This window comes from Protopterus annectens, chromosome 8.part1, assembly GCF_019279795.1.
Source record: "Protopterus annectens isolate FY-2018-M chromosome 8.part1, PAN1.0, whole genome shotgun sequence".
Lineage (NCBI taxonomy): Eukaryota > Metazoa > Chordata > Ceratodontiformes > Protopteridae > Protopterus > Protopterus annectens.
The window spans coordinates 347,997,404-348,016,536 of NC_056742.1; the positions used below are offsets into that span (position 1 = coordinate 347,997,404).

The 19,133-nt window shown below is 40.4% G+C and overlaps 1 protein-coding gene across 1 annotated transcript in view; it reads right to left on the reverse strand.

Annotated features, from left to right (window-relative positions):
• The window catches only part of LOC122810344 (WT1 interacting protein), a 1,063,629-nt gene that overhangs the window by 401,891 nt on the left and 642,605 nt on the right, over positions 1-19,133 (reverse strand). The window lies entirely within an intron of this gene.

A 19,133-nucleotide genomic window follows, 5' to 3' on the forward strand; every position in this document is an offset into this window, starting at 1 on the left:
AATAGAGCAGTCTTCCTGCAGATGGAGAGGGCCAAGACAGTAGACGCAGGAACTATGATTGTCAGTGATTGACATTTTTTGCCCACATTGGCAACGCTTAAAACCAGATTTAGTCTTCTCAGACATCTTAACTAAATGTGGAAAAAAAGGTGAAAAGTCAAGTCCAGGTAGTATGTCAAATCCGGTGTAATTGTCAAATCCAGTTAAAGAGAAATGTATATCCAGTAATTGTCAAATCCAGTTGTCAAATCCTAAAGGGGTGGTAGGCCCCGAGGGAAACTCTAATAAGTTTAAAATTAAACTTAAACGGAACTGAGAATTCCTCAACCGTAACAAACACACACACTTAGTCACTAAACAAAGTTTATAGAAGAAATTTAAGTAGAAACAACAAGAAAAAAATCTTAATCTTAGCTTTAGTTGTTCGAGCTCGACCCAGTGATGCGAACGCTGCAGCGGCAAACTAGATCTGAGGTAAAGGCAGAGGGGGATTGTGGGTATTAGGTTGTCTCGAGCTTCTTCTCGATGCAGAGCTTGCAAGCGGCCGACACGGAGCCGAGGATCGGCTCTGAACCCATGTGTAAGAACAAACGGCGAGATTGAACACTCTCACATTGAACACCAACATAAGTAACTTGAAAATGTAAAAAAAGACTCTCATCTTGTCCCTGTGTTTGCTTTCTTGTTGCGCTCTGCTCATGCCTGCATCTTGCAGGCTGCAAACTCAGGTTGCCAACATCTGTATTGACTTTCACAAATGTGTGCTACTGTGTAATTGTGAAGTACTTTACACGGTACCACAATCAAACATCCACATTTACGTTAAATGAATATAAAAGATGATGGCTGAAGGGGAACTGTGTCCATCCATCTGAATATCAGTAGAAGGTGTTGTTCTGTTTTATTTACATTCATGCAGACACTTTTAGCTCTGGTAAGAGAAAAAAATTGATCTGCCTTCAAATTCAACAAATAATTTACTCAAATACATGTGAATTTTGCTAGAAATAAAAGTACAATGGCTGCACAGAAAACATACACTTACAGCTGAGTAACATGCTCACAGAATATCTCATCTAAGTATATGAATGTCAAAATTGGGTTAGGGATCTGACAAGGGGCAATGAAAGCGATAGGGTGCAAACCATAGTATCTCACATCCTCACATTCTGCACCAGGAAACACAACCTACTTTACTGCTGCAGTAATGCAGATTTACGGAAAAAGAGTCATTACTTTAAGGAAGCTCCTCCCAGGGAACAAGCTAAGATAGTATTGGAAGTATCAGCCATAATAACCAAGCCCCAGTAACATACTGGGATGAAGCCTGGACTATGGTCTGGGAGATGGGAGGGACAATGAGCATAATTATCACAAGAGGGAAGGAAGATGGGGGTATAGCATAATGTTCTTCAAGCTCTAGTGGAGGCCACGATTTAGCAAAACAACAGGCTGGGTATGTGAAGGGCTGAGGAGGCACGGTCACCCGAGGTCCAAGGGCAGGCATCTCCTCAGCTGGCTACTCTTCATTGCCCAACTGAGCCTTCCAAGATGAAGTTACTATGGAGCAGACAGGATCTAGAAAAGGCTGTAGCATGCATGAAAGTGGATATCGCACTGCCAGCTTCAACATCCAAAGGGTTGGCTTCACTTCATCTTCCCACCCTGTCTATGATGAGAAGGATTCCAACCAATAACCAAAAAAAACACTACTCCCCATCCCTTCATCAGGAAAGCTTTATGGTGGGGGGAGTTGTACCAGGCATAGTGGAAGAGAACAATGGAAGCAAAGTTGGGCAATAGATGGCCCACTGAGGGGGATTCAAAGGGACAAAGAAGTATCATGCATAATGTTGAATACTTTCTCTCTGATATTGCCTTTCCATGTTTCATTTATGTGGTGCAAAGCCTTACCTTATACCAATACAAATTATTTATTTGTTTATTTACTTTTGTTACTATGTAGTCCCTCTGAACCACATTTCATTTTTCAAGAAAGGCCTGAGGAGTAAAGTATTAATCTGCATAAAGACCCATATGCAAAAATACAAAACTCTGCAAAATGAGCCATTCTCTGACAGCACGTAATTGCACATGTGCACTGCACTGTGTACTACATGTGGTGACACAATACATGACTGCCACTTTGTGGTCCTGTCTAAATCTTCTGCACCAAAGTAATGCATTAAATAATGAAATAAGTGCATGTGTGTTTGAATGACCAGTTTTCCAATGTCAGGTTCATTATTCATTAAAATCTCCCAGTTTCTTTCAGTTAAATATCTGGTGGTAACTTAAATGCTTCTTCATATGTTTCATCTGCTCCACAATAATTAATGCCACAGGCTGCAGGTATGATTGCCTTGCTTGAATCTCATAGTCACCTTATAAACAATGAAGGAGTTGCCATATGATGATACTAAGGGGACAGTAGAGTACAGAACAATGTGCATCAGCACAGCGGTTCTAATGGATGGGCAGTAAGAGCTCACATACTTCTGGTGCTGAAACTTAAATAAAATATTGTTTTTTTGTAACCTTCCAAGACACTGAATCTTGAAACTAAAACGCTCTGCTTTATAACTTACAGGTTTTATATATATTTTTTTTAATTAGAAAAGCTGGAACATTTGCCTAAATGCTCTTATCATTTGCAACATTTGCCTTATGATATGGTGAGAGCAACTGTATACATAGTTCCAAACTCTGAGCATTTTGAATATTTGTACAAACTCTCAAAGTATTTGAAAAACTTGTGTAAAAGCTTAAAAATCTGTAACATTTAACTTAATGTACAGGGCATAATCTTCACTACATGGACCACTTGTCTAAAAAAAGACTACTTACGTGCATTTTCAGGATTTGAGCAACAGCTCAGAATATTTGTACAATTGAAGCTTTTGTTATCTGCAGCATTTTTTAAACACTCAGTACTGTGGTACATTGACACATTGGTTACTGTTGCTTCCTGTCAGCTCCAAGATCTATACTAAATTCTGGCTTTGGGATGGTAGATGGATTCTGCATTTTTTTAGTACTCTGGTTCCTTTTGATTTTCCAAAAAGCATGCCATATTCCTGCAAAAACTGTTCCTAAGTCTGTGTCCCTTTGTAAAGTGGTTTTACGCTCTATGGTAGTGGAACTAACCCAGTTAACAAAATAAAACATGAAATAAAATGTTTACAACTGCTAAGACCATCTTTGTCTAGAGAATAGCAAGATCATCTAAATCATTATCTAAAAGCTATCAGCATCTGAAGCATAATGGCCACTATGTAATTTACACAACTGATTTTGTGTTACTTTATTATCTGTGCTGATTCTGGTATGCTATCTGAACATTACAACGGTTGGTTAAATTGCTAAGTACCATAGCCATTCATGTGGCAACTTTGAAATTGAAAGTGATTTTTCCCTTTCTCCAAAGTTGGCAACCTTTGTGTTAGTTATCTTAAGCAAGACGTACAAATCTGGACATTTTGCCTTCATCCAATTACTTCTGTCACTAGAGCTGGCCATCCTCTTCATATTCAACTGGTCAACCTAGGCTAGAATCAATACTATTAAAAATTCTCTTTGTACCATACATGTGACTTCTCATAAAAAGGATCTAGAAATTATGTGTAGGCAGGTCTTTAGGTTTTTAATGTGTTGCAAACTTTTGGAATATTTATCTAAATTTTACATACACTGAAGCAATGGCTAAACTTTCAAAGCATGTGCCTGAATAAAGCAGAATACTTAAACCCTTTTCTAAGTATTCAGAACCTCTTGAATATTTGGTGAAATGCTCAGACCATTTTGAATATGTGAACTATTTATCTTAATTAAAACGTTAACAGTTAGCTGCACATTTTAAGCATTTGCCAAAGCAATCTGAGTATCTGCTGAACAGTACTTAAGAACATCAAGACTAGTTTTTAAATGCTTAGAGCCTTTGGAGCAGTTTTCTGAAAGCTCTACCTGTTTGGTGAATTTGTATAGATGAAGTAGCTGTTAAGTCATGCAGAGCACATGGAATGCATGTAAATACTGAGAAACTTTTGAATATTTTCTTGAGTGCTTTGAATACTCAGAATAGTTATAAAACATTCACAGGATTTGAAGAAATTGTCAAAATGACTACAGCATCTGAAGCATTTTACTAAGTGATCTAAATGTTCGTATAAATAAAACAGAATATTTAAAACATGTAGAGAAATGGTTTGAGGATTCAAATTATTTGTGAAACTGCTCACATCATTTTGATTTACTTAAACAGTCAGTTTATTTGAAGTAGTTTATAAATGTTATCTAAACACATTTAAATGAGAACTTTTAGTTATGTACTTACCATAACTTCGGATGTATGGGATCCATCTCGCCTACATTCATGACAGATGGGTTCGGAGCCGATCCATCGGCTCCGACTCGGCAACTTATACACTAGCACGAAGTCTCTCATTGGCTGGGCTACTCCCTATCCCAGGATGCACTACACCTGCTTCCCCAGATCTTGTTTGTTCGCTTTCATACACCCATGTAAACACAGCAAACACTATTAGTCACTATAACCAACTAAAGTTCTTCAAGAAAGAACACCAAGAAAAAGTGACTACAGCTCCTCTAAATCCAAACGGAAGGGGGAAGGAGGGTGGGTACTTATGAATGTAGGCGAGATGGATCCCATACATCCGAAGTTATGGTAAGTACATAACTAAAAGATGTAATGGGATCCTATCTCGCCTACATTCATGACAGATGGGACAGCGTCCCTAGCACCTACATCCCGGGTGGCTCATTGGAACACACTCCTGAGAACTGTGGAACCAAAGGAAGCTCTGCCTCGAGAAACCACATCCAATTTGTAATGAGAAATAAAAGTGTGCGGAGATGTCCAGGTTGCCGCAGCACAGATATCATCTATTGATAACTTGGAGTGAAAAGCTACGGAAGTAGCCATTGCCCTGGTAGAATGAGCCTTGACTGGAAAGGGAAGTTCTTTATGAGCCTGTGAATAAATAAAAATGATACAATCTTTAATCCATTTAGATATGGAGGCTTTTGTTACCGGTTGACCCAATTTGTTCGCTGCAAAAGAAACAAACAACTGATTTGATTTCCGCGTTTGAGTGGTTCTATTCAAATAAAAACGTAGTTGTCTATGTACGTCCAATTGATGCAAAGTATATTCTGCGTTATTGGAGAATTCTGGGAAAAAGACAGGGAGTTCTATAGTTTGTTGCATACAGAAGGAAGAGGCCACCTTTGGTATAAATGCAGGGTTTAATTTCAATGAAACTCTATGCTTGTGAAAAATCAAATAGGGAGGATCAGAACAAAGAGCTTGAAGTTCTGAAACTCGCCTAGCAGATGTTATGGCTACTAAAAAGGCTGTTTTCCAAGACAGAAATTTTAAATCACAAGTAGCAGCTGGTTTAAAAGGACGGGCAGTTAGGGCAGCAAGAACCATATTCAAATCCCAAGGGGGAACAGGCTGAGATAAAGGAGGCCTAAGGAGCCAAGCCCCTTTAAGGAAAGCCTTACAAAGTTTGTGAGACATCAATGAAGGTTCAAAAGAAGCATGAAAATTAGAGATCGCTGCTAATTGAACCTTAATGGTAGAAACTGAAGAGCCCGACTGAAAAAGGGAGGCCAGAAAATTCAGAACCTCCGATACTGGAGCAGTGAGAGGATCTATACCTCGTTCTTGAGCCCAGAAGGCAAACCTTTTCCATTTACTGGAATAAAGTTTGATGGTGGAAGGTTTATGGGAAGAAGACAGAATGTGGGCCACATCCGGCGAGAAAGCATTATCTCGGACTAAGGATGGAAGTGGAGTAACCATGCTGCCAACTTCAGGGACCTGAGGGACGGATGAAGCCGTCCTGACTGATGAGTCAACAGGTCTGGCACCGGATCCAAAAACCATGGACCTTCTATCGCATGCCTCTGTAGGAAAGGGAACCAAACTTGACGAGGCCAGTGCGGGGCAATCAGAATCATCTCGCTCTCCAGGTAAATGGCCTTCTGTATCACCCTCTGTAGGAGGGGGAACGGAGGGAAGGCGTAGAGAAGACCGGGGGGCCAAACGTGAGTCAGAGCGTCCCTGGGAATCTGTTCCTTGGATGGGAACAGTGTGAAGAACTCTCTGCATTTCACATTGTGGGGGCTGGCAAACAGGTCGCAGCAAGGAAGACCCCATATGTCGAAGATTTTCGCAGCTATACTCTGATTGAGGGACCACTCATGGGGCAAGAGAATGGTCCTGCTTAATCTGTCCGCAATCACATTGGACTTCCCCGGTATGTGCGTTGCCATTAGAAAGCGGTTGGTAGCTACCGCCCAGTGCCAAAGTCTCATGGCTTCTCTGCATAGTGGGTAAGACCTGGTACCCCCTTGCTTGTTTATGTACCATACTACCGACATGTTGTCGGATAGGATCGCAATTGGGCCCTGTGGGAGAGCGTGATGGAGAGCTTGGAGTACCAATAGTACCGCTCTCATCTCCAGGACATTGATATGCAAATGTGTTTCCTGGATCTGCCATGTGCCTTGGACTGACCTGTCCAGGTAATGACCCCCCCACCCTACCTGGGAGGCGTCCGTGGTCACAGTGGCAACGGGACGTTGAGGAATAAAGGATCGCCCTTGGTCGAGATTTGACTGTAGAAGCCACCAACGCAGATCTCGACGGCAACTCTCCGTGATTATGATTAAGTGGTTCAAGGGCAGTTCCTGATAAGACCATTGAACCGACAGTAGCCATTGTAGAATTCGCATGTGAAGTCTGGCCAAGGGAACTAGGAGTATAGTCGACGCCATCGAGCCCAACAGTTGTAGGATCCGATGGGCCGGGGCTCTTTGTAAGTGAAGGCAGGATTTGACCTGATCTTGTAAGATCTGAATTCTTGCTGCCGGTAAGAAGGCGCATTCTTTTTGTGTCTAAGTCTGCGCCTATGAAAGTAATACGCTGAGAAGGCTGTAGTACAGATTTTTGCAAATTGAATGTGATCCCCAAGAAACGGCCCAAGTTGAGCGTGACTCTGAGCGCTTGGAGAAGTAGATGCTCAGAGGTGGCTGTAAGGAGCCAGTCGTCTAGATAAGGAAACACCTGGAATCCCAGACTTCTCAGGTGAGCAGTTACCACTGCCAGACATTTGGTGAACACCCTGGGGCTGTGGTGAGACCAAAGGGCAGTGCTCGGAATTGAAAATGACTGGCTCCGAGGCGGAAGCGTAAATGTCTCCTGGACTCTTGAGCTATGGGAATGTGATAGTAAGCATCCTGGAGATCTATGGAGCACATCCATGCATTTTTTTCCAGCAAAGGAAGAATAGATTGAAGAGTGACCATTCGGAATTTGGACTTCTTTACGAAACGATTCAATGAACTGAGGTCCAAAATGGGCCTGAAGTCCCCTGTCTTTTTTGGTACCAAAAATAATTTTGAGTAAGTTCCTGATCCGATCTGGTCGGTGGGGACAGGCTGGATGGCTCTTTTTTCTAGCAGCTTTGAAATTTCTAATGCTGCCTGATCCCGCTGACTGGTGGCATGTCCGGGATTTCCCTTAAAGAAAGGGGGGGTTTGTTGAAAGGGATGATATATCCTCCGGTAATAATGCGAAGCACCCACTGATCGCTTGTTATGGATTCCCAAGCTTGTGGATGCGCCGCAAAGCGACCCCCGACTGGCTCCGGAGCTGCACAGTCAGGCAACCACTCAGGAACGCTGGTTGTATGAAGAACCACGAAAGGAATCGCGGTCTCCAGAGTTACGGGGGCCTCTGCCACCTCTGGGGCGGCGTCTTCCAAAATTCCCCCCCCCCCCGCCTCTGGAGGGGGAATCACTGGGTGGAGTAGAGAAAGACTTTTGGGATTTTTTAAACCACATTTTCCCTCCTCTCCCAGCCTTGGGATAAGGCCTGGAAGGAGCGGAATAACGGGCCCCAACGGCAGTCAAAGTCTTGCCCTCCTGCTCGCACCGAGTTAGTGTGTCCTTCACCTTGGGTCCAAACAAAGATGAACCATCAAAGGGGGCGTCGGCGAAGGAAGACTTGAAGAGCTACGTAAACGAACACAAGCATAACCAGGCTTGTCTCCTAAGGGCAACGCCTGTTCCCGCTGCTCTACTCGCCCCCTCGGCCGCATACGAGATGAGCCTCATGGACGAGTTAACAATAGAACAAAGAGTAGTCATCTGTGCGCCAACAGTCAAGGCCAGCGCTTCAGGTAGATTACCCACAAGGGAGTCATTTAGCTCTTTGAGAAGATCCCTTTGGAGCCTTGTAAAATGACATAAATAATTCAGCGACCGTAAGGAAAAAGCCGCTGAGGAGAGGGTACACTTCCCGTACCTATCCATACTCCTAGAATCCTTATTAGGAGGATGAATAGACGTCGAAGCCTCTGCCACGTCCTGCTGTGTGGCAGAAGCCACCACCAAAGCATCTACCGGTACACCCTTTGTGAGAAATTCTTTTTGTGGGGGGGCTGACAAGAATTTATTGGGCCTCGCAGGCACCGGTTCCACAGAATCAGGGTGTTCCCACACCCTTCGAGAAATCAAATCAAGGAGTTCATCGAAGGGCGGAGACACCCAGGAGGCGGAGGGCTGGGCCCCAAAGGCCTTGAGGAAGACTGACTCCTCAGTTGAGGGGGTTTTGGCTTGCCAGTCACCTCTCTGTCTCAGAATCTCCAAGATATCTGAGAAGGAGATATCATCCGAAGATGATTTGGGGGACCCCTCAGCGTCATCGAGGTCAGTATCCGATGTAATAGACTCATCTTGGGAGTCTACGTGCTTCCTCTTACACAATTTCTTCCGTGGGGGTTCGTCCGAAGCAGTTTTGGACGGACCACCCGGAAGAAGGGAACCCCCTATTGGGGTATCCTCAGGCCCCGGGGCCCCGCTGCCGGGGGGCTGCAATGCAACAGAGGCACCAGTCTCCAAATCTAGGGACGGTGAGGTAGAGTCTAGTTGAACCGGCAAGGGCATGGCCAGCGCGCTCCTCATGGCCTCAAAGGCCGGACCTCCAGAATCCAAGGAAGTCACTGGTCTAGAGGCCACGATGGCACTGGGAATTCCAGCAGCCGATGCTCCGAGAGGAAGACTAGGTACCGAGGCACCTAATCCCAAGGTATTCCCCTCGGGCCCGGCTGTAGAGGTCGCAGTACCAAACCCTGAACCGGAGGACAGGGTAGGAAGCATGGTTGGAGCCAAAAGGCCTGATAGGGGTCTCTGCTCCGACCGTATGGCTCCACATTGCTCTACCACCACCGGCTCCAACAACTCAGAAGAGGTTGGAGGAGGAATCAAAAGTGTAGGGGGGGGGGATCGGCTCCGAAGCAAACTGTGCTGGAGCCGAGACCATTTTAGCAAATACTGGAGATTGGAAGAGCCTCTGTAAAACCCTATCCAGGTCCGAATCCGATAGTCTCAAGGATTTAGAGGAGGTAGACACTCGAGAAGACTTTCCTCTCGGCTCCGAGGGAGAAGGGGACCGGCTCCGAAACGGCTCCAATACTGTCGGCGCCGACTCCACCAACTCATGGATCACTATCGGCGCCGAAGAAGCCTTTTTCTTCAGAGCCGAGGGGGAAGAGTCTGAGCTGCACACTTCCACCGGCTCCGAAGCCATTGGAGCCGATGGAGGTGATTCACCTCTCGATACTCCAACTTGCGGCTCCGAAGACAATGGAGCCGAAGTAGGAGGTATCGAGGCAGACTCTTCGACACTTGGCCCCGAAGTCAGTGGAGCCGAGGAAGAAGAGGTCAACTTTTTCTTTTTAGAAGTCGGCTCCGACGGACTTGTCGGAGCCGACGATCTTCTTTGGAAGCAACAGGAGGATTCAAAGCTTCCTCAAAGGAGGGTTTAATAAGCCCTTTCAAAATAAGCTTGTTCTTACGTTCTTGAAGAACCCTAGCAGAAAAGGCATGACATACGCTACAAGTCTCTTGTAGATGTTTCGGCCCCAAACAATAAACACAAATAGAATGGCTGTCTGTTATGGACATTTTATAACTGCACCGAGTGCATTTTTTAAACCCTGACTTTTGTTCTTTAGACATAGTACAGGATCAAGAACAATAGAGTTCACCACAAAAATTAGCACTATGAAGAAAAACAGCGCCAACTGAAAAGCGCAAGACTCACTGGCGCAAGCACTCAGAAGAATTTACCTCACAAGTAACTGACAAACAGAACAACGGCCCAAAGCCCTCTAATTTAAACGGGCTTGGCCCGAAAGACAAATAACCACAAAGGAATTAAATTAATAGGCCTTTAGACTAAAAAGAACACAAGGATAGGGCAAGGGCCCTCTAACTAAAACGGGCCTTGCCCGACAGACAAAAAGGAACAAGTACCAGACAACACTCAAGCACTCAAACTTCACAAATAGTATAAAAGAAGCTGTTAAAACAGCAGTTTGTTTAATAAATGACAAAAAACCCCAAGGTCAAGGACCAATAAAGGTAAAAGTAAACACTTAGCTCCAGCCAAGTCGAGACCACGTCCAGCTTGTAAAGCAGCAAACGAGATCTGGGGAAGCAGGTGTAGTGCATCCTGGGATAGGGAGTAGCCCAGCCAATGAGAGACTTCGTGCTAGTGTATAAGTTGCCGAGTCGGAGCCGATGGATCGGCTCCGAACCCATCTGTCATGAATGTAGGCGAGATAGGATCCCATTACATCCATTCATTTTGCTCATATCGACCTATCCTTGGTTCCACTGCTATTGAATCACTTCATTCCAATTTATTTTACTCAGGAGTTGTACTGCTATCAAGTTTTTGGTTAAGTGTAACTTTAAAAGTTGTACATTTATTCTGGCAGGATGATTTAGAGTTTTTTGTATGAAAAATATTAAAGTTCCTGTTTCATATTTTGTGTAATTCATTTCCTTTGTATTGAATGATATTTGCTTTTCCACTGCAGTTTTTCTGCTGCTGAAGTTTTTCCTTCCTGAAGTTTCCATTCTTAGGTGTTTTCACTTATTCTGCAATTATATGAGTGGAATTAAGTTATGTAAAGGGGTGTGGGTATTTGTGGTATATCACTTTTAATGGCCTCATTGGGACTGAGTTATTTTAATGATATATCTAAACAAGTAAAACAAAGAGCACTTGAATTGTTCACCCAAGTGCTTAAAGCCTTTGCACCAGTTTATTAAATGTCCTGAGTACATGGTACGCTTCTGGAAATGTTCAAAGTATTTGCAGGAATTTTCTAAATACTCAGTGTGTTTATCTCACTGATCTGATAATTTAATATGAAGGCATGTAAAACATTTATTTGAATTGTTAGAGCATATCATTTCTTCATTTTGTCAAAGCATGACTGCTTTGAGTTTTTGAAGAACTTAGTTAAATAAATGCTCACAGCATTCTATGCCTAAAAGCTGAACATTTAAATATTCAAAGCACTTGCAGGAGTTTCCTGAAGTACCTGAAAAAAGGGCATTTATGAGTTCAGTTATAGTAAGTAGAAAGTATATGGATTGACTGATTGTTTAAATGCCCACAGCATTTGTAAAAAAATAATGTACACAGTATTCAAAACAGGCATCTAATTGTTCAGAAGCTTTGGAACAATTTCATGACTGCTGTGCATATATTGTTCTTGTCTGTATACAGATTCTTGCTGTATAAACATAACTTTTTCTTCTTGGAAAAAAAAACAGAAAGCTCAAAAGATCCATTTTAAGACACTCTAATGATATTTAATGATATTTAAAAAAGGAAAGAAACACATACAGCATGTCTATATGAGATCAACATAGCATTAAATTTAAAATTCCTTGGAAACTACTCTATCAGATATACTACTAGCTGAGCAAATTGGATTAAATAAGGAAATTATTTTTTTCAGCTGTGGTAATTCCTTGCTGAGTTTAATTCTGGTGGCTGATAAAAAAAGCAATCACATGAAAATGGAAATCAAAGTGTAAACCAATTGTACTAGAAGCAGTGAGCATAATAATGAGATAAAACAACTGGAAAAGGGGAGGAGCAAATTACATAGAAAAAATGGGAATTATGAGAAAAATGCAGAATAATGTTTTGGAGGTAGAATGAGGTTTAAGGGAAAGCAGGAATTGAATAAGCTATGAAATGTTTGACTGCCAATGACTGGATAGATTACAAGTGGTGTTTAATATTTGCAACTTAAGATACTGTATGTCAATATGGTTTGTTTTCATTTATAAAAATGTATGATTGCCTATGTCATAAGTTATGATTTAATAAAGATGTTTCTTGTTTAAAACAAAATATGACAATAAATTTCACAATGCTATAGTATACCAACAAGACAGGGTAATTTAACAATAACTGTGGAATGAAAGAATACTAGAGGAAAAAAAGGGATACAAGCTTACACAATGCCTTTGAGTATTACAGAAGGTGGTTAAGCTATTAGTATTTGGGTGCTTTGATCACTATGCTTTGGGAATGTAGAAAACTGTACTGTTGAACTATGTCCTAGCAGTAAATCTACCTGACCATTTCATTTCAAGAAGCAGAGCAGATGATCTCCATGGGTTCATGACAACTTATAACACGTCAGGAGCACCCTTTATTATGCTGTCCCCGTTAATGTACAACCTCTGGCTACTGTTTTTCAGGACAGCTGATCTGGTCAAATCTCTGAGAGTTAAGAATTCAAGATCGTGGTTGTAATGATGAGGAAGAAAGATGTGATTCCTTAAGTATTTTGAATGGCCACTACTCACTCTACCATTTGGAGATCTCAAAAGGAAAGCAGAGTTTCTTTCTCTAGAAAACTCCTGCCCATCAAAATGACTAATACAGCTTTTCTGGATCATCAGCGTTTAAAGCTGCCCAGCCTGATATATGGCTAAGACTGAGTTTACATTTTCAGAATGTGTTAGACCTACTCAGCTGTTTGAGAATCGATATGCTCATCCTCCACAAACATCCAGTAAGTAAGGAAATGATCTGATAGATGCCTTTATTGGTCAGCCTTTTCTTATAGTAACTGTTAACTGACTATGAACATATATCTTCAGTTTAGCATTCTACCATTTGTAGTTGTGATTTTGGAGCTACTATCCTTATTACATCTTGTTTGAAATAATTCTCAAGGCCTAGTTGATTGTCAGACTTTGCAAAACTGATCCATTGTTTTGTATCATTACTGCACATGAAAAAAGGCCACAGTAATACATAAAAAACTTTTGATGTAACCATCAAACAGCACAACAATGACTGTGTGTGCCTTGTCATCCTGCAATCAAGTTATCTTACACAAAGCCATAACCATGTAAATGTGCAAAATCTCAGTACGGTCAAGTGAAATTGTGCTATAGTAATAGCTGCAGCATCCTTGCTCCTTCTTCATCATTCAGTTCCTTAGCTCAATCAATTTATCTCTCCTGGCTCTCAATCTAAATATGCTGTAACCCTGTTTTTTTTTTTTTCTGACGGCTTCATATTGCAATTCCTGTGTGTATTACACTAACTTAACTTTAATTTCTCTAAATGGACTACAGTTTCTCTAAATATTAAATCATTGCCAAATAACTTGTATCTATTCTTAACCAATGCATTCACTCAAAGTCTAATTTAGTATAATTATTTAGACTGTAGTTGTTTTTATATTACCTTTGAAGATTGTAAAATTAGTGTTCTTAAAATGTTTTTGTAATACTTTGGACCTTTTCTCCTTGGGCCTCCACTGAAAATGGGCATCTACTCAGTCGGATTTTCCCAGTAATCAAAAACCAATGACAATCATATAAATGTTTTGAGCATTTGAAGTATTTCCCTAAATGCTCAGAAATTCTTAAGCTAAGTGATCTAAACATATGTATAAATAAAGAAAAGAACATGCAGAAAAGCTGCCTGCATGTACTGCAACCTTTGGATATTTTCTTCAACAAATCTAATATAAGTTATGATGGTGGCTGTCTTCCTGATACTCTCAGTGATCACCCTCTGACTTGTCTAATCAGAAAATGTACACACAATACTAGTATTGATACATTCCATTACATTCACAATTAAAAGCATTTCTCCCCCCCTATATTTAATACACTTATACAACAATATTACTGGTCACCTCTAAAAATCTTACAGTTAGACCTTGCCATACAGTACTTTAATAATGCTTTCCTGCAAACACTCAATAACTTTAATAATGCTTTCCTGCAAATACTCAATAACCTAGCCCTGATTAAGAAAATTCACACTAAAGCCAAACAGCTACCTTGGTTATCATAAGAAACAAAACTTCTACTTACACAAAGGTACAAAGCCTGGACTCTTTACCCTAATAACAGAAATAAAGACAATCTTACCTTCTAGCAACAACTGAGAAATCAAGCCAAAAACAAACCAAAAAAGATAAAAAAAAACATACTTTTAATCATGTCAACTGAAATACCAAAATAACCCTCAAAAATTCTGAGAAACTATAAACCTCCTGCTTAACCCTGGAAAACCCACCACCCCATTACCAACAACCAGCAGTTCTACAGGGTATATAGCCACACAATTCAATACCCACTTTATCACCTTGATAACTTCATTACTAAACAACATGGCAAATTCACTTCTTTCCATATCCACCCCCACCAACCTTAATTCCACCTTCTATCTTAAGCCAATCCAAACTAGCACTATAAAAAATCTCTTAGGTGAACTAAAACCCTGTACTCTTGCAGCAGAACATCTACTTGGAGAATTTCTAAAATTAGCCGCTACATCCATCTCCTATCCTATATCAATCCTAATAAACCGCTCAATCTCTAAACAGTATGTACCTCTCCTCTGAAAAATATCTCATGTCATACCCTTTCATAAAGAAGGCCCCCTCTACTGAGCTTTCAAACTATAGACCTATTGCAATTTTTCACTGCTAGCCAAAATCTTAGAAAATTGCATACACAAACAAGTCCTTGACTACTTCCTTAAGAACAACCTATTATCTAATACTCAACATGGTTTTCAACCCAGACATAGTACTAACACAGCTCTTATAAGCTTTACTAATACCATAAATCACCTTAGAAATAATAGCCAACTCCTCTCAGCTACCTTCCTTGATATGTCAAAAGGCTTTGACACAGTATCACATCAAATACTTCTCAATAAACTGGTCTCATACAATTTCAGCTCCAAATCTCTAATCTGGCTTCATAGTTAATCTATTGTAAATAATCAAAATGTTCGTCTCCAATTTTACCTCTGTCAATAATTTAGTGTATGCAATCATAATGTTGTTGTATTTGCTACTGTTGTATTATAGGGTCTATATTAGATAAACGAACGTTTAAATGTTCGAATCTCTAAAGGTCGCCCTTTAGAGATCGAACAGTTAAGTGTTTGAATATCTTTAAAAATTAAAAAAAATAAAATAAAACTAAAACAAAAAAAAAATAAAGGGTGTAAGCAGGGGGGCAAGCCCCCCTGCACCCCCCACACTCACCGCTACTTAAATATACCAACTCCAAGATCACACTACAGTGTAAGGAATGGGAAATTTCCAATTTCTGCTCTGCCGTGCACTGAAGTGCGATTTCAGAGTTGGTATATTTAAGTAGGGGGGTGCAGGGGCTTGCCCTGCTTTCAGTTTACCTTTTTTTTTCTTTCTTTCTTTTATTACATTTTCGAACACTTAAATGTTCGATCTATAAAGGTCGACCTTTAGAGATTCGAACATTTAAGAGTTCGGCAATGTAATATAGACCCTGTATTATATATCCTGTATCATTGTAACATATTTCTTGTCTGTATGTGTTAAATGTGGAGCTTTTCTCCCTGGGTCTCTACTGAAAATGGGTTCTTCTGGCCCAGTGGACTACCCCCATAATCAAATGCAATAAATAAATAATAAATAAATAAATAATAGCTATCTCTCTAACTGGCAACAAGCCACCATACGGAATAATAAACTCTTCCCCATCCTACCAGTTACTGCTGGAGTCCCACAAGTCTCCATCCTTGGCTCCCCCTTTTTTATATTTACCAATGACCTCAGTTCCTCCACCAAACTCACCTCGATCATTCAATATGCTGATGATGCCTCCCTCATCTGCTTTGCTCCCTCTATTAAAGAACTTCAGGAAAAAACACAGGTTGCCTTCCAAAACATTGAAAACTATTTACCTGTCCATCAGTTCATACTAAATCCCAACAAAACTAAACTCGTGGTCTTTAGTAGTAATACCACTGTAAAAAAAAACAGCCCATCACCTCTCTCCATCTATTTCTCTAATGGCATAAAAATAGAGCTAGGAGAACAAACAGAACTTCTCAGTGTGACAATGGCCTGAACTTTGATAAACATATGGCATTAACAATCAAAAAAGTTCACATAAAACTTGGGGAACTGCACAGGGAAAACCCCTATCTTACCAACCATGCCAGGCTAACAACAGCTAGATCCCACCTCGTATCCAGCCTTCTCAACTATTCTCCAATCTTTACCAACCACTGTAAATCAGATTTGAATAACCTTGAATTCTGCTATAATAAAATAGACAAATCTGCCTCAAATCTGCCTCACAGATCACATTATTGCATCACTTTTCATTATCTAAACTGTGTAGAACTCTCTAACTTACTGTCTCTTAACCAACTATTAGTTGCTCATACAGTCATCCATAAACATGATAAATGGCCTACTTTAACTGATGTTGTTCAACCCTATACTAACCTCAGTTCACTCAGGTCAGCTGATAAATTATTGCTCAAAGTAATTCAAGCCCATAACTATCATGGAGACTCCTTACACTTCCATAAAATAGCCCAATCCTGGAATTCTCTTCCCCAGCATATTCTATCCACCCCTAATACACATAATTTCAAATAGTCTCTAAAATAATTTCTCTCCAATCACTGGCTATGCTCCTGCAAATCTCCAGGCTAAGTTTTATACACATACCTTTCACTGTCCTTATACACTCATTGGCTGTCCTCTTGCACACTTCCAGGCTAAGTTTTACACACCTGCCTTTCCCTGTCCTTATACACTCATTGGCTGTGCTCCTGCACATCTCCAGGTTAAGTTTTACACACCTGCCTTGCACTGTCCTTATACACTCATTGGCTGTGATCCTGCACATCTCCAGGTTAAGTTTTACACACCTGCCTTGTACTGTCCTTATACACTTTCTCTCTCTTGGCCTCTTACAACCTTGGCAATCTGGCTTCTACCTTCTTTCGACTGATTTATATATATATATATATATATATATATATATATATATATATATATATATATATATATATATATATATATATATACTGTTATTGAATTTGTATACATGATCATCACTTGTGTTTATAACTCTGTGATATACTGATTTTGTGTTTATCTGTATGTAATTTATTTATTTATTTATTTTACATTTGCTGACTGGGAGTAGTCTGACTGAGCTACAAAAGTAGCCCTTTTTCAGCAGAGGCCTGGGGAGAAAAGCTCCAGAAAAATTATACAATAGAAGTAAAAGAATTACAAATTTTTGTTGGTATTTGCAACATTATACAAGTAATCATAAAAATGCAGGTAATGAGAGAAAAATAGGCATATTCTTACTATCATCGACATATTCATCCAGCCATAGAGTATTAGTTTAATATAAATATAAATATTCATAACTTGCAGGAAATTGAGAAGAGAGGAGGAATTATAGCAGTTAAGCTGACGGGCATGTGAAAGTAGGTAAGTAGGAATTAAGCTGAGGGACAGGAAAAAAGGTAAACCAAGACTGGTAGGTCAAGGAGGATAAAAGTATTCTAGCTGAAGTGAGTAGGAGTTAAAGTTAGGGGAGGTGGTCAGTTTGTGAGCAGTTTGTGTATAAGGGGACACTTTAAGGTGTATGTATAAAAGGGCAGGACTAGAGTATTTTTAAGTCTTCCTTTATGGCTGATTTAAATTGTTTGGGTTGAGTTATTAGTCTAAAATGAAGTGGAAGGTTGTAACAAGCCATGGTAGAATGATAGCTATAAATGTTGCTACCCATTTTAGACCTAGGTTTGTGGATAAGCACCAAGTCTTGGTCAGAGCTTCGGAGTGATCTAGTGGGATACTAGTGGGAGTATAGTGGGATATACAAGAGGATAGGCTAGGGCAGTAGAAAGGTTGATATAATATAGAATGTATAATCTGAAACTGAGAGAAGAAGCAGATTGGGTAGTTCAAGCCAGTTTAGGTGCTTAAGTGAAACACAGTGATCAGTTTTATATGTATGTTGCGCAGAGAATCTGGCGATCTTGTTATAGGTTGAGTTCAGTTTTGCAAGGAGTGTGGTATTAAGGTTAGTGAGTATTTGTTAAACGTAAAGAAGACTGGGTAGTAAACAGGTATGAAATAGGGTTACTTTAGCTTTGTTGGTAAGAAACTTTTTGTTTCTGTAAAGAAGCGCTAATTTTTGATGGGCCTTCCTGATGCAGTTATTAATGTGCAAGTCAAATTTAAGTTGATCATCTATAGTGATACCTAAAAGTTTGGTACTAGTTTCAGGAACTATTGGAATCTTATTGAGAGATAGTATAGTAAAAGTAGATTTAAAATGGGTACGTGATTTTGGGAGAAAGAGAAGGAGTTTGTTTTTTTTTTTTTTAGGGTTAAGGATTACTTGGTTACTGGAGAACCAGGATTCAATTGATGTAAAAGCAGCTTGATTTGGAAGATGAGGGCAGAGGGGGAGTCAGAGATAGTAATTACTGTAGCATCATCTACATATTGTATAAGAGATAACTGAGAGCAGGATGCATAGAGTAGATTAGTAAAAATATTAAACAGCAGTGGATTCAAGATGGAACCTTGGGGTACACCCATTTTTATGGGGACAGAGGGAGAGAGTGCAGAGAGCCACGTCACTGATTGAGATTGATCAGTGAGGTAGCTGGAAAACCAAGTGACAGTAGCAGGAGAGAAGTTAAGATTAGCCAGTTTAATCAGAAGTAGAGCATGAGAAACAGTATCAATGGCTTTAGAAAGGTCAAGGAATAGACAGGAGACAAGTTTGTTGTTATCACATGCCAGGGATATAGTGTTAGTAAAGGAGATCAGGGCAGTAATTGTACTGTGTTTAGGGCAGAAAACATGCTGAGTAAGGGGTAAGTGGATCTTCTTGTATTAAATATTGTAGTGTCTGTGTGTGTATGTATGTTTCAAGTATTTTTG